This window comes from Myodes glareolus, chromosome 7, assembly GCF_982192425.1.
Source record: "Myodes glareolus chromosome 7, mMyoGla1.1, whole genome shotgun sequence".
Classification (NCBI taxonomy): domain Eukaryota; kingdom Metazoa; phylum Chordata; class Mammalia; order Rodentia; family Cricetidae; genus Myodes; species Myodes glareolus.
Genome location: NC_142032.1, coordinates 38,990,006 through 39,005,422, shown reverse-complemented (window position 1 = coordinate 39,005,422; position 15,417 = coordinate 38,990,006). Strand labels below are relative to the sequence as shown.

Genomic DNA, 15,417 nt, shown 5'->3' with positions numbered 1-15,417 from the left:
GTGGCTCTCCTGCCACTTCTGAGTCTGCTGCATTGACCTGGCCATGCTTTGTATCCAATCTCGAGAGATTACTGTTCACGTCTGAGCCAGGCACAGGGATGAGACACTCTGGTGACCACTTGGTGGTACTTCTTGAAGTAGGTCGAAAGATCTTGTGAGATTTCGGCTGGGCTCACAGGACAAAAATGGACCAGTGTGGGGTGTGGAAGGAGAGGAGACCATACAGGGTCTTTCCCCCAAATCACTCAAGTGAATATTGCCAGAGGGCCTGTTGCTAACACAGCTTTCTGGGGAGGTAAGAGACACCAAGTCCTTCCTCCTAAAGTCCCAACAAGTAGAGGTGTGATTTTGCCAGTTTCCCCGGGGGAACCAGTGAACTTATTAGGCCTACTTATAGAACAATGGGTGACACATTACTGGGAGAAGCTAAGGTGGCCTTAAAGTAGTGGCTCTGGAAGGTCTTTACCTAGCATGAAGGCCGATGCCACCATGGCTGTATAGATGGAGCCCCCTCCCCTCGGCCTCCAGAGATTAATGGCTATCTAGGCAGAATGGCATCAACTGATTGGAAGATGTGGGCATCTACAAACCCAGCTATGATGACCTTTTGACCTTTTGCAAGCCTCCACAGCTGAGCAGATAAAGATGTGTCAGTTTGCCTCAGAGGATAGCCCTATACAACAGGACCTGATAAAAAGAGAAAACTCTGTACATAAAAAAACACTTAAACCAGGCGGTAGTGGCCTTTAATCCCAGCACTCGGGTGGCAGAAACATGCAGATCTCTGTGAGTTCGAGGCCAGCCTGGACTCCAGCTCCAGAGCTAGTTCCGGGACAGCTAGGGCTGTTACACAGAGAAACCTTGTCTCGGGGGGGAAAAAAAAGGAAAGAAGAAAGAAAACTGAAACAGACACTCAGAAGCAGGTTCACCCAGGGCCCAGAATCCACCTCATACTCTGTGCAAACAGCAAAGAAATGTGTCCCCTCTACACTGTCCCTCCCTTCTCCCTAGCACCTAAGCCTGTCTGTGGAGAAGTGAGGGAGAGGTTGTGATTTTGTACCTTCAGGGAGAGGCAGTGATGGCTCTAACTGTTCCATAGACACTAGGAAGCACAGCTGGGGTGTTTGGTTCTGCTCTGCAATGCTGAGGAGAGGACCCAGGGACTCACTGATGCTATGCAAGCTCTCTACTACTGAGCCGAGTACTCCCCAACCTCTGCTCCGCTGGCGGCTGTAAAGTGAGTGACTAGAAAGGCAAGGTAGGGCTTTTAGCAAAAATTGGTGCAACAGTCGTGGGTAGACTGGAGGGGAATGTGGGAGCCCAGCCACCTCCTGGCAAAGTCCAGATGAGGTGCTCCTGAACAGGAAAGTATACAGAGATAACACGGATACACAACGGCAGGACAGCCAGATCAGGAGAGTTATGGTTGTCTTGCTGCCTGAGCCTGTAGCCTCTCTCTCTTCGTTTCTGGAGTCAGTAGGTCCCCAAACAGAAGCCTACCAGTAGAGTCCTTAACAGGGGACATGCCCTCTTCCCACATGACCCAGGGGACTTTCTGGTGCAAGGGTAGCTCTGGGCCACTGTGAGAAAGGTCAGCCTCCACTGCAGATGTGGCAGCAGCTTTAGCCTCTGGGCATTCCTCCAAGGCTTGGGATAATTCCAAAGCCCAATCAGCAAGTTAAAGCCAAAGGAAAGCCAACACAGTACCTTCCATCTCAGTGAGGTTATACCAGAAGATGTTTTGGACATGTCCAGGTAAATTCAGAAGGAATAGGGTGCTATATAACCCGGCAGGGGGAAGTGCAGAAGCAGTGGGGCTGTTCAAAAGGGTTCAGCCCTTAAAAGAACTGAGATCCTGTTTCTCAGCCAAGGCTTGGGGTACCCAAATCCATTCCCTTCCTCTCCCCTCAATCTTTTGTATTTCTATCTCATTTTCCTCTCCCAGCATGCCTTGCTCTCCCTCCCAACATGCCCTCTTTTCTCATTTCTCCATATAAACACGGAATCAACAAAATATACTTAGGGCATCCAGAAATAACCCCTAGCCGACAATGCATAACCATCTCTTCCAGATCTCCTATCTCAGCAAGGAGATGGCTGAGCTTTTCCAGTCTTCAATGGCGCATTCCTAACACACTATTTCAACCATCAGGAAAAGGGGGTGCATTCCTCAGTCCTGGCTGGGCTCCCCGTGCCTGGCTCCACACCACTGGTTTCCTTTGTTAACTACATGAGCGGTGGGAGAAGCAGGCGATCCTTCAGGCTCGCTCCAAGCGGTTCATCTCTCCTTGGCTACTTACTAACTTTGCTCCTGGCACAGAACAAGACATAAGGAGGTCACCAACCACAGGAGGCCGCAGGACGTGCCCAAGAACGAATTCCAGACCAGAGCGCTACGAGGAGAGTACAAGAATACAGAAGACTGAGAGGAATTACGGGAAAAAACTTCACCGGCAGAAACTGAGACACCTTCCAGGTGGGAGTGGCTGAGGAGAGGCCCCCAAAGTAAACAGAGCAGGCCTCTTTGTAATTGCGCAGTGCAGCTTGAGGGGAAAAGCTAGAGAGTTCAACTGGAGTTAAGTTTATAGAGGGCCTTGAATGCCAGGAATTTATCCCACTCATAGTAAAGAATCATGGAAAGCCACGGAACAGGGAAAGAGCATTATTAAGTGATGATGCTTAAGGAAATGTCCAACAGGGCCCTTCTTGTCGGGGGCCACAGCTGGAAACAGCGGTGGTAAAGAACTTCAATGGGCCACAGAGGTGGTTAAGAGCACCTGATGCTCATACAGAGGACCTGGGTTCAACCCTGAGCACCTACATGGCAGCTCACAACCATCTCTAACTCCAGTCTCCGGTACACATGTGGTACACACCGCACAAGCGAAGCAAGCAAAACACCCATACACATAAAATAATAAAACCAAAGAAATCTAAAAACAATTCTCTTTAAAAAGAACTTCCATTGCAGTGAACACAAGCCAAGGAAGGGAGGGGGTACATACGCACAACCCACTCATTGGTAACTATGGTTACCAGTGTGGTTACTGGCCACCACCTAAGCTACAAAGGATTCACAGACGAGAGGTTAGCCCAGGAAAGTGCAGTATCTCCCTCCTCCGAAAGTGGCCCAGGGCCACACCCTGTCTTCTTCCCCCACCTCCCACACCAGTCAATCTCACCAGAGTCAGGGAAGGACTCCAAGAGAGGCCCCTGTGGAGACTCAGGAAGTCCACTGCTGCTGGAGCTCCTGAGGAGAGAGAAAGGAAATCAAGAACAACAGCAGGTGGAGAGAGGGGTGCTGGGGAACTCCTGCGCGATCATTCTTTAGTATGACATCATGCAGGCTCTCGGTAGGGCACACAGACAACTCGCACCAGAGCTGGGCTCAGAGATACAAAAGGCCAGACACTGTATGGTTCTACTGATAGGAAATATCAAAAATGGGCAAATCCAGAGAGAGTGCACAGAATAATGGTTGCCAGAGAGAGTGGAAGCCGGCGAGGGGCAAGAAGAACTGCTCCATGGGGAATGTTCAGAAACTAGAGAGTGGGAAAGTCTGCAAAACACTGTCAACCCACAGCATCCAACTGAACCGCGCCCTTCAGATAGACCCTCTAATGACTGGAGGACCGAGTTCATGCTAAATAGATTTCCCATGACCTTTTCACTTTCTCCTATTGGTTCCTGCCAACTTGACCCAGGGAAGAGGGAATCCTGATTGAGAAAATGCTTTCCTAAGATTGGCCTGTAGGCAAGTCTGGGGTTATTGTCTTAATGATTGAGGTGAGAGGCCCCAGGGCAGTGTAGGTGGCACCGGCCACAGACAGGTGGTCCTGGGGTATACAACAAAGCCGGCTGAGCAGGGTTCCTTCCTCCACGGCATCCGATTCAGCTCACATCTCCAGGCTCCTTCCTGCCTTGAATCCCTTCCTTGCTGTTCCTCGGCGGCCAAGGGAGATGTGAAAGTTGTATGCTGAAATAAACTCCTCACCAAATTGCTTTTGATAATGGTGTTTTATCACTACAACCAAAACCCTAATCAAGACATCCTTGTTTTAAGGGTGGTTGGGCTTCGGCCATGGTTAGTTGTCATCCAAGGGCGCCTGCGAGGAGGGGAGGTTCAGTAACCAGATGGTAGGGAGTGGACTTCAGTGATGTGAAGGAGTGGGCCAGAGGTCAGCAGACTGGAATCAGAGCCTCGCTCAAGATAACAACGCCAGGGGCCGGAATGGGTGGTGCACACCTTTAATCCCTGCATTCAGGAGGCAGAGGCAGGCAGATATCTGTGTACGAGGCTAGCCAGGACAGTTCTAGGACAGGCTCCAAACCAAAAATAAACAAACAAAAAAAGAACATGGCCAGGCTGAACTGTCTGAAGAACACACATACACACATGCCCTCACACACACACACTATAATCATTGATACCATCCCCAAATATTTCCAAAGCACAAAGTGCTTTTTCGTGCATACAGTAAGATTATACTTTCTTCTGTGTGGGTGGGACCGTGTGACTAGTTAGCGCTGGTCAAGGAAATGCAAGAATTGGTCATATAAGTCCTGACACAAGGTCTTCCGGGAACTCGTGTTCCCTCTGATACAGACTCTGTCTTATAAGCCTGAGTCCAAGTGAGCATGCGCAAAACCCTTGCGTTCAAGCAAGCATGCGCAGAGCCTTTGTTAGCGTGCAGTGGACACAGAGTTTAAAGAGAATAAGCTGCCGCTGTCTGTATTTGCCCAAATCCTGGGTGGTTTGCTACTCCAGCAGCATCCTCTCCATCCTAAAGAGATCAACACTGGGCCCCTGGCAGCTTGGATGCAGTCTAAGTGTGACCAGAGACGTTAGTGGTTAGGAAAGCCAAATAACCCTTCAGTAGCTGCTTACAAGATAGGGTTGTGAGATTTCCTCTCTCCTCCTGTTCTTCTGGTCAAATGGAAAGCCTGAGAAAGCAGGCAGACAGTGAAGGTGAACCCACCCCACTTTCCTCCTCAGGTTCCCATCCTTGAGCAGAAAAGAGGCACACATTAAATCAGATAGGATTTAGTCTGTGGCCCCACCAAGCAAAGCTATAGTAAATTGGAATGCATAGCAAGCAAGGAGAGCTTTGATGTCCCAGGCACCAAGGAAGGGAAAGCCCACAAGTCTTTATCAAAAGCAGTAATTGGGGCTCAGTGGGGAACCAGCAAGAAGATGGCATCTTCAGAGCGGGGTGAAGAGTTAAATAGGACAGGACTATTTTCGGAACGATAGGCAAGTGAGGAAAAGCCCCAGAGCCAGCCGCAGGAGGAAAGACTGGCGTTGGTGGTCCCGGAAGGGGATCCAGATAGCTGCTGTAATAAGAGTGTCCAGTGGTTATAGCTGAAATGTAAAATAGCCCCATGGGATCGCATGTTGAAGAGGTCACCGTCAGCTTCTCTGAAGGTTATACCTGATCCCTGTCCTCCCCACTCCACCCTCATCTTCCATGAGATGAACAGTTCCCTCCTCCCCATACTTCTGCTCCACTACCATGATGTCCTGCCTCACGAGACCACAGTGCCAAGTGAGCAACACAAGCTGTCTTAAACCATGAGCTATAATCTTTTAGTTGTTTCTTTCGGGTCTTTTGATCATGAGTGTGCAACAGTAGATAATACACCACTCTGCGCCCTCCTGGCTGGGCAGTGCTCTGACTTCTTCCATCTGTGGTCTGCAGCCAGGGTTCTGGAACTGCTGAAACCCAACAGTAATCTAGAGATCAGGCAAGCCTTTGATGCATCCAGGGGGTTCTGACTCCCAGGGACGGGATCGCATTATAAGGAAGAACGAAGAGTCCACCCAGAGGTCCAAATGAACAGGACTAGTTGCCTACCTCCGCGGAGCTGAGCGTGCCTGTGATTTTTGTCTGGTTTAGGAACGTTTCTTTTATGGCTGATGTTTTAAATGAGACTGGATGCAAGGGAAAGGAGAGTAGCTCTGTCAGGGAATGAGTGAGAAAGTAGAAGGAAAATGGCTGGAACTGCATCCAGGAGGCAGGGAAAGTGGAGAGGGTAGAGAAGTGACTGAACATGACTGCTAAGGAGAAAGCCGTGAATGCCGTCTGGATGACCCCCTGCCCCAACTCCAGGAGCTCTGAGAAGAGCAGGCGAGGGTCACCACTCTGTCAGGTAGTATCAGTCAGGAAACACTCCAGATGACAGAACTGGAAGGGTTAAATGCAGGGACCACTCGGGGTATGGACAACCTAAGAGAGCCAAGGAGGTCATTAGACACCTGAGGCTAGGGATGGTGGGAAGCATTTGCTATCTTCTCAGGCTGAAGGGCTGGGAAACAAGGGGAATCTGGAGACACAAGGAGCCCTTCTCCTCTGGGAGGGACTGTGGAGGACTCAGCCCAGCACCACTACCTCCCCATGAAGAAGCTTTGCCCCATCTCACCGCTGCCTGGATTTCCAGTCTTCTAGTGCCTTCCACTGGGTGAAAACAAGGACTCGAGGAGAGAAAAGAGATTGGATCTATGGGGAACCCGACGTAAAAACCGACCATTTTGCAGTAAATGAAAGCAAGAATGGAATACAGGAAATGAAAGTCAGGGAGGCAGACTGTTGTTGTTGTTGTTGTTGTTGCTGTTGCTATTGCTGCTGTTATTGCTTTGGGGTTTGGGGTTTGTTTGTTTGTTTTTGCATGTGTAAAGAAGAGAGGGGACTGAAGAGGTGGCTCTGCCATTGAGAACACTTGGTGCTGTTCCAGAGGACCTGGATTCAATTCTCAGCACTCACATAGTTGCTTATACAACTATCTGAAATTACAGTTACAGGTAACCAGGCGCCCTCTTCTGGCATCCATGGGCATTGCATGCAAATAGTACACAGGCAGGCAAATCACACATAAAACATAACTAATTAAAAAGAAGAGAGATAGATGGGAATTTGACTCAGAGATAGAATATCCATGTCATACAGGAGGTCTAGTCTCACTGTGGCACTTGGGTGGGTGGGGCAGAGAAAGGGAGGAGAGTACTAGAAACAGAGAAAGAGCCAGACAAACAGCTCATGCTTTAAACTGATAGCAGATGTCATGGTGGCAGGATGACCCTGGCTAAGACTGTTCTGAAATTACCTTCCATTAGAGCCAGGCATCTCTAAGGACCCCCAAAAACCCCCACGACTGAAGTAAGAGAGTAAATTGGTACAGAGCAATACGGCAACGTGGCATTTGCTTCTCCCTAACCACCCTCCGTCCCCCAAGGAGCAAGACAGGAAAACAGCCTGCCTTAGTAGCACAAATGTTAACACAGTCCCTGGATCCTCAGAGCTGGTTAGATCCAGTTCAAACTCATTCTCTCCAGAGGCTGGCAAAAGGAGTAGTTAGTCTAGATAAGTCTGTTGCATTTTCATGTCTCTCTCTCTCTCTCTGTGTGTGTGTGTGTGTGTGTGTGTGTGTGTGTGTGTGTGTGTGTATATATATATATACATATGTGTGTGTCCCCACACCCCACCCCAGGCCTTTTGGAGAATTCAGTCGCCGACATTCCAACCCTAAATTATGTCCAGGCAACGTGCTGTATCTTACCGGACCAGCTGCCTTCTGGAAAAGCATTATCAACACAGTTAAAGAGGAAGGGTTCAACGCCTTTAGTTAGAATGCGAGGCAGGTGCAGGTGAGCACAGGCCAAGGCCAGTAGAATCCAGATCATTCCCTGCTGTGTAGTTAACTAGAAGAAAGAACTTAGAGTGCTATATTCGGCAACCTGAAGAGAAAAGGCTCAGAAAAGGGGACAGAGGTAAGGGGTCCTCGTCAGGTAGATTAATTTTGGCAAGAAAATGGAGAGTAAGCCCTTAAGACTTCAATTCGCTCCATGGTTCCTCTGTAAAATATGATAACAGGGTACAGCAGCTGGGCATGCTGGTAACTTTACAGCAGCTGCTTCCCAAACTGCCCCTCTTGCTAAGGGTGTGGTGACAGTAAAGACCCCTCGAGGCAACACACCTGAGCGTGCCTAGAGGGCAAGGTGGCATTTTCATTGCACCAAGGGATCCCTTGCCACAGGGATCCCTTGTTTCCTGCGGACTGCCCTGTCTGGAGGTTGGGAAGCTCTGTTGCTGGTTCTATAAAGATGCTATATGGGCTTACAGCAGCCCTGCCTAGATTTCTTGTTGTGAAAGATACATTCACACTTCATGTCTTGAGAAAACACACACACACACACATATTTATACAAACAAGCCATCTGCCAGAGCAGGAGCAATTCAGAGGAGATAAAGGTAATAATCACAGTAAGAGCAACAATGCCTTGGTGATAAGCCCGTCCCATTTCCAAAGGTCACTTCCAGTAGGAGGTCTCAGTGAAACCCCAGCGCACCTCCAGGTTCGTCTCTGTAAGTCTGTTCCTTCCCGTGTGACTGTGGAGCTGGCGCTCTCTGCACTGCCACCGTGATCTCAGCTCTCTGATTTCAAATGCCCTGCCCTTTTCACAGTACAAACAAAGAAATACACACATGAAAGTATGCACACTCAGAAAAATTCCCAAGTACAGAACGAGATAGCCGATACCCATCCACGGGCATCCTGGGATCCAAAGCAGAAGTCTTTCTTAAAGTCTTCTATCCAGTCTCTGTGTTCATTCTTTAGCCTCTGTCTGGCTGTTATGAAGACTGCCCTGCCCTATTGCTGGACCAGGAATGAGCATATAGCCACGCCATAGCCAATGAAGGGCAACGAGACTTGTGCAGCCTTCGGGACTGGGATGGGAAGAGACTCTCTCTTTCCCATTGATCCTAGGCACAAAGGGAGGTATGTCTCCAGTTACTGGCCCCTCTCTTGCCCTCATGTGGAATGTGAGAATGAAAGCAATGTGGGTGACAGGGAGCCCAAGAAGTTCACAAGGCCCCGATGACTTTATTAGACCCTCTGGACCAAGCACTTCTTATTTCCTTCACAATATTCTTCTTACCCCTCTCTCCACCCCAGTACTGGAAATTAAACCTAGCACCTGCTACAATCTACTCTATGTATCTTGCCAGTGGGCCACACCCCTACCCAGGGCCTGTATAGTTTTACTACTTAGGTAGCTTGTATTGCATCATCCATCCCCTGCAGCTAAAATATCTTAACTGGTACAGGTAATTTCTTCCTCTTTTGTCTCAGTAGCCATATGCTAATGGCAGCCATGTCATGGACAGCCCTGGGGACCAACAGAAGATCCCATGACCAAAGATAGAGTCACAGAACCAACTAGTGTCCTTATATGGCTAATCACAGGCTCTACTCAGCAACCTGGAGAAGTCAGGTCATTTCCCCGTGCACCAACATCCCACGGAACAGCCTTGCCTAATAGGCACCGGGAGAACATTGTAGACACAGTGAGACATACATGTCACGTCAAAGGAGTAGAATACATGACAATATCAGGACACCGCCCCCCACACACACTATAAACACACACACACACTACACAAACACACAGACTATACACACACTACATACACTACACACATACCACACACACTACACACACACATACACACACTACATACACTACACACTACACACACAAACATATCTAAGTCATTATTGGGAGAGTCAAGAGTCCAAACTGGCATCCTCTGGAGAAAAAAAGAAGTAAGGACTAGACGCTCAGTGAGAGTGTCCTTACAGCCACCGTTTGAGCATCACCATTGGGACCTGAGTACAGCCCTTTAACTTAGTTTCTTGTATGCAAATTGAGGATAGGATTAAAGATACAAACGTCCCTCTCCTCCTCTAACATTTAGACAGACTCCCAATATGAAGCAGGAGGGCCAAGGGGAACCAGAAGAGAGTGGTCACTGCTCATTCCAACTTTGCTTCACTCTGGGAATGAGCTCTTGATAGGACACAGATGTACCCGACAGAAAAGAAACGACCCACAAGATGTATCCATTTAGGTGGGGTACACATGCTACATTGACCTTACAAAGTTCTTTACACAGTTCCCTGTTCTGTTTTCTGTTTACTTCCAGATACCAAGATGCCATGGTAGTCACACATCTGAAGAAATCACCCTGCGACCTTTTGACTCACTTTGGTGCTTTGTTTGAGGAATTCTGTCCCCCACATCTGAGAGGCCATTATAAGCTGTCTTGTGCAACGACGAGGGGGAGGAACCAAGGATTATTTCCAAGAAACTGTGGGAAAGCAAACTTCTGCTGCCGAAGTTTTCAGCATAAATCAATTTAGCATCCTGTGTGCTTTAACCGCTCCCCTTATCACTGCTGGATTTTATTAACAAGACTGGTGTCCTAACAAAGCTTTCCTCCATTTCCTCTGATACTTGTCCTCCCTTTGGGGGATATTCTAAAGTCATAAGAACGGGGAGCCCCTATAGCCATTATCTCTGCTCTTCTGTAGACTCTGCTTCTGAGAGCCTCTGTGAGAAGCAGCCTGACTCAGCACCAGACTTTCGCCAGGAACCCTCCCGCCTCCCATGTGCCTTGGCATCCTTGCTACCTTACCAGGGATACTATGTACAAGACTTTTGTCAACATCCGAATGACTCAGATACTGCCTCCCTCTAGACAGACCGAGGACCCAAGCCAGGACCATCAGGTGAGTCAAGGTTTGGCTAGACTCAAAAACACAAAACTCCTTCAAGCTTAGCATGTTTTCGTAATCCCTCCTCCCATGAGCATTTAGCTCCATCAGAATAGGCTAACATGGTTTCTAGTTTTCAAGAAGCAACCAACCAAAAAAAAGAATAGGACATGCTCCAAACAATGAGAAAAGAGGGGGAAATGGAGAGTTTGCTGAAGAAAACCCCTCCATAAGCTTTAGAACGCACCAAAAGATGGCTCATGGGTCCAACAGTCACATAAGCTTCCATTTCTATGCTTGTTTGAGGTCTCCTATAGGCCAGGCTAACCTTGAACTCACTACGTGGCCCCAAGGCTGGCCTTGAACTCCTAATCCTTCTGACTCCACCTCCCAAGTACCAGAGTTATAGTTGTGTGACCCCGCCCCCCACATCCAGCTCCATAGTCTTTAAATTAAGAGCAGGATGTAGACCTTGACTTTCCCCAATCCCACATGAAATAAGCAAAAGATTTCCCCAGCTTGCTATACTAGGAAATCATGTTCTGGGGTTCAGGGTAAAAATCAGTGGCAGAGAATTTGCCTCTCATGCACAAGCTCCTGGGCTCTGGCTATACCACAGCAAAAAGAAAAAGGAGAAGAAGAAAGACTATTTGGTAGCACGTAGAAAGTCAATTCTATGTAGTGGTGGTATGTTCTTCACAATCTAATTTTTTTTTCTTAGTTTTTTGAGACAGGGTTTCTCTGTGGTTTTGGATCCTGTCCTGGAACTAGCTCTTGTAGACCAGGCTGGCCTCAAACTCACAGAAATGCGCCTTCCTCTGCCTTCCAAGTGCTGGGATTAAAGGCATGCATCATCACCGCCCAGCATCAAAATCTGAATTTTTAAAATATATTTATTTTCTTGTACCAAACATAATCAGATCATACAACTATAACACATTATAAATTTCATCTGCTATCAGGATATAGCCGACACCACACAATTCAGAATCACTAGGGGTGAGACCCAAGTGTCTGGAGTGTTTAAAGCCCCAGGAGGTATGCTGGAGGTAGAGGGCCCTGCATGGGAGCTTGCCCTAAAACCAATAGCTACTGGGGCCACTGGCAGAGGAAGGCACAGTCAATATTTCCCAGCTCCCAACTAGAAGGAGAGATAGAACTCTTGCCAGATCTTTGAAATCCAATGATTCCTGAGATACGTGCACAAAAGAATGTCCTACCATGGAAAGGAGCTACACTTGATTGATAAGAATATGAATACAAAACCTCATTCCAAACAGGTTAGAATTACAACATCCTCCCCTGCCTATAGCTTTGCTTAGCATGTAGTTTTCAGCCTTCCTAATGTGGAGACCCTTTAATACGGTTCCTCGTGTTGTGATGACCCCAACATAAAACTATTTCATTGCTACTTCATAACTGCAATTTTGCTACTGTTATGGATCGTAATGTAAGTATCTGTGTTTTCTGATGGTCTTAGGCGACCCTCCCCAAAAGGGGTAGCGGCCCACAGGTTGTGAACTGCCTTAGCAGGTTGCTGGCGACACTTTGCTAAAGTTTCCCTGCATGGTTATGTTAAAGGCGGTCAGTGAGGACATGAAACTCTCCCAAGATTCCCCAGGCAGAAGGAGTTGAGCAAGAAGGTCACCTTTGCTGGAGAAAGTCCAGCCTCCGGCCAGCCCAAGGACTGTCCGCGGATGGCCTGAGCAAGGGACTAAATGCAGGCACAGGAAGTCATGAACAGCCTGGAGATACTTACAGTGAGAAAATTATGTTGTTCAAAGGATAGTCTGATTTTGTAAAAAGCATTTTGAATTTTAAAATGTTCCCCAACCCCTGATTTTTGGGGCTGACTACATTCCAGTGATCCAAGACTAAATGCCAGACAGAGGGAAAGCATTCCTACCCTAGCTGGGAAATCATTGGTCATTTCTTGAATCAGAGGTAAAGATGAATCCCATATTGGGAGCCGAGAATATGTACTCTATTTGGTTTGGTTTGGTTTTTACCTCAAAGTGACTTTAAAGCTGCAACGCCATATTAATCATTGGAAGTATTTATTGAGCAACTAGTGCCTTTAGGATATGCAATATTAATAAAAAGGTGTGGGTCTCTAGCTGATGCTTATTAAATATACACCATTGATTGATAGACTGATGCGTTTATAAGAATTTATCCGAGGACAAAACACACACTTGGGGCCACCACTCACACAGATGCACTATTAAAATGAAGGTGACACTTTCCCTTCCCTGTTGTCACCTAATCACTACCCGGCACTGTGGTTTATAAGTCCCTTAGAGGCTCATAACCGTATTATCAGAAACCTTGCCCAGAATAAGGATCTCACCTCCTTTTAGGAGAGATGCAAAGCAAACTTCATGTACCAATAAGCTGACACAGCCACTGGGCAGCACCAGGTTCTGCTAAGATTCAACACTTTGAGCAACAGTACCAGGCAAAGTACCATGGTTTCCAAGCAGGAATAGAGAGAAACCATCCACTCATCAATAACCGGTACCACATGAAGGCATCAACTCAGCTTAATCTTGACTTTCAGCGCAACAAGGGCTAGACTAGGAATCCATCTAGGCCAATTCGACCAGGGGTCTGCTTCAGGAAATGCGCTTTGGGTTGTCATTCACTTACAGTTGAGCATGAGCAAAGTATAGATCACAAAGGAGTCCTCTGATAGTTAGAACTCCGAGTTACGAGCTCGAAGAAGTTCAGCAAAATCGACCTAAACCGAAGAGAACTGATGGTCTCCAAGGTACAGGTCGGGCTGGATGTGAGTCCTCAAAGGTGCTACACAGAACCCATTGCTGACTGTCCTTCAACCCTAATTCCCTTCGTGCAGCTCGCTCTTCAGACTAGTCTTCTGTGGGTGAATATGAGAGAGCTCCGCTGAAGCGCCATCTCAGCAGCCAGTTTAGCGGCTCCAGAGAGTCCCAGCAAGAACTCAGGGCTCTTGCCCACTGGTCTGGCTACAATTACCCCCTCAGCTTTCAACCAGAAGCTGTGGCCGGCCAGGGAACGACAACCTTCTCACTGGCCAGTCCCTGGCCTATTTCTCTCACGGATAGAAGCCAACCCTGGTCATGACCCAAGGACTACGACTTAGAGGAAGGGGGTCCCAAAAGAAAACTGAAGGGCTTGAGATATAGATCAGCAGTATTGTATTTGACCCATTGCCCGAGGTGTTGGAGTTGATCGCTACTACCCAAGAAAAGTAACAATATGCTTTCCTAGATGGTCAATGGGAACTGGGTGTCAAAAACAACAGCTCTGTACTCACTGTGTTGGCCCTTGTATTAGTTATTTTTCTATTACTATGATAAAACACTATGATCTGGGCAACTTAGAGGAGGAAAGGTTTATTTTTGTTGATGGTTCCAGAGCGGTAAGAATCCATCATGGCAGGGAGATATGACAGCAAACCAGGAGCAGGAAAGAGCAGGCTCACACCTCAACAGCAATCACAAAGTAGAGAGAGTGAACAAGAGGCTTATTTTTTGTTGAATGGGTGTGGGTGTTTTGCCTGCATGTGTATCTGTGTACCACAGGCTTTCTGTGTCCAAGGAGGCCAGAAGAGGGCATTGCAACCCCACCTAAGACTGGGATTATAGACAGTTGAGAGCCACCATGTGCGTGCTGGGAATCAAATGTGGATTCTCTAGAAGAGCATCAAGGGCTCCTAACCACTGAATCATCTCTCCAGCTCCGTGGCTTAAGCTTTTTAACTCTCAAATCCTGCTCCAGCAACATGCCTCCTCCAGAAAGACCACAACTCCAAAGCCTCTCCGATGGGACACCAAGCATTAAAATGCTGAGATAACGGAGAACGTTTCTTATTCAAACCACCGCATTCCATTCCCTGGTCCCCATAGTCTTGTGGCCATATCACAATGCAAAATGCATTTAGTCTAACTTCAAAAGTACCCATCGTCTGTTATCATCTTGATACTGTTCTGAAAGTCCAAAATCCCTTCTGAAACTCAAAGCTTCTCAATTGTAAAACCCTGTGAAATCAAAATGCAAATTACATAGATGCGACACACAATGGTAAAGAATATACATTACCATTCCAAAAGAGAGGAATGGGGGTGTAGTGAGGAAATGCTGAACCAAAGCAAAGCAAAAAAAAACCAGGAGAGCTGGGGCTGGAGAGATGGCTCAGTGGTTAAGAGCACTGCCTGCTCTTCCAAAGGTCCTGAGTTCAATTCCCAGCAACCACATGGTGGCTCACAACCATCTGTAATGAGGTCTGGTGCCCTCTTCTGGCCTGCAGACATTCAGATATTGTATACATAATAAATAAATATTTAAAAAAAAGAAAAAACCAGGAGAGCAAGCAGCAGAACCATATTCACGTGTCTTGGACTTTAATTTCAAAGGGCTCAGATGACTCTGCCCCTCCAGCTCTGCTGCCTGCCGCCTGCAGCCGCCACTGACTCCTCCCTCCTCTCTTTGGACACAGCTCTCCTTGCCAGATCTCTCACAGCTCTGGCCATCACCAACATCTTGGAATCGCCAATGCAGCCCAGGCTTCATAGCTTCATGCAATGGCCTCTCCGAGCCTCTTGCTTTTTATGGGACTTCATACAGAGGCCCCCCTGCCACGTGTTGCCTAGCCTCAGCAATTCTCTTTAACCCCTTTACCCATGTATCCTTCGTGACTTTAAATCCAGCACTGCAGTACTCTGAGCAGTAATGGCCCCGTGGGCTCATGTGTTTGAATACTCACTCCCCAGTTGGTTGGACTGTTTGGGAAGGAGTAGGAGGTGTAGCCTTGTTGGAAGAGGTTGGAAGGGTGGGCTTTGGGGTTTCAAACACCAATACCATTTCCAGTTAGCTCGCTCTCTC

At 47.7% G+C, this 15,417-nt stretch overlaps 2 long non-coding RNA genes across 5 annotated transcripts in view; one reads left to right on the top strand and one right to left on the bottom strand.

The window, feature by feature from the left end:
• The window catches only part of LOC125403405 (uncharacterized), a 22,313-nt gene extending 18,955 nt beyond the window's left edge, over positions 1 to 3,358 (bottom strand). Inside the window, exon 1 of one of the 4 annotated variants that reach the window (XR_015003239.2) lies at positions 3,183 to 3,358. This is a non-coding gene — a long non-coding RNA (uncharacterized LOC125403405). Of the gene's footprint in view, positions 1 to 2,300; positions 2,419 to 3,182 lie in introns of those variants that run through there. The other 3 variants (XR_007232934.3, XR_015003241.2, XR_015003240.2) reach the window with 3 other exon arrangements.
• Positions 1,598 to 15,417, top strand: LOC146893611 (uncharacterized). Its single transcript, XR_015003243.2, has 4 exons — positions 1,598 to 1,755; positions 2,321 to 2,476; positions 9,984 to 10,569; positions 13,412 to 15,417. It is a non-coding gene; the product is annotated as an uncharacterized LOC146893611 (long non-coding RNA).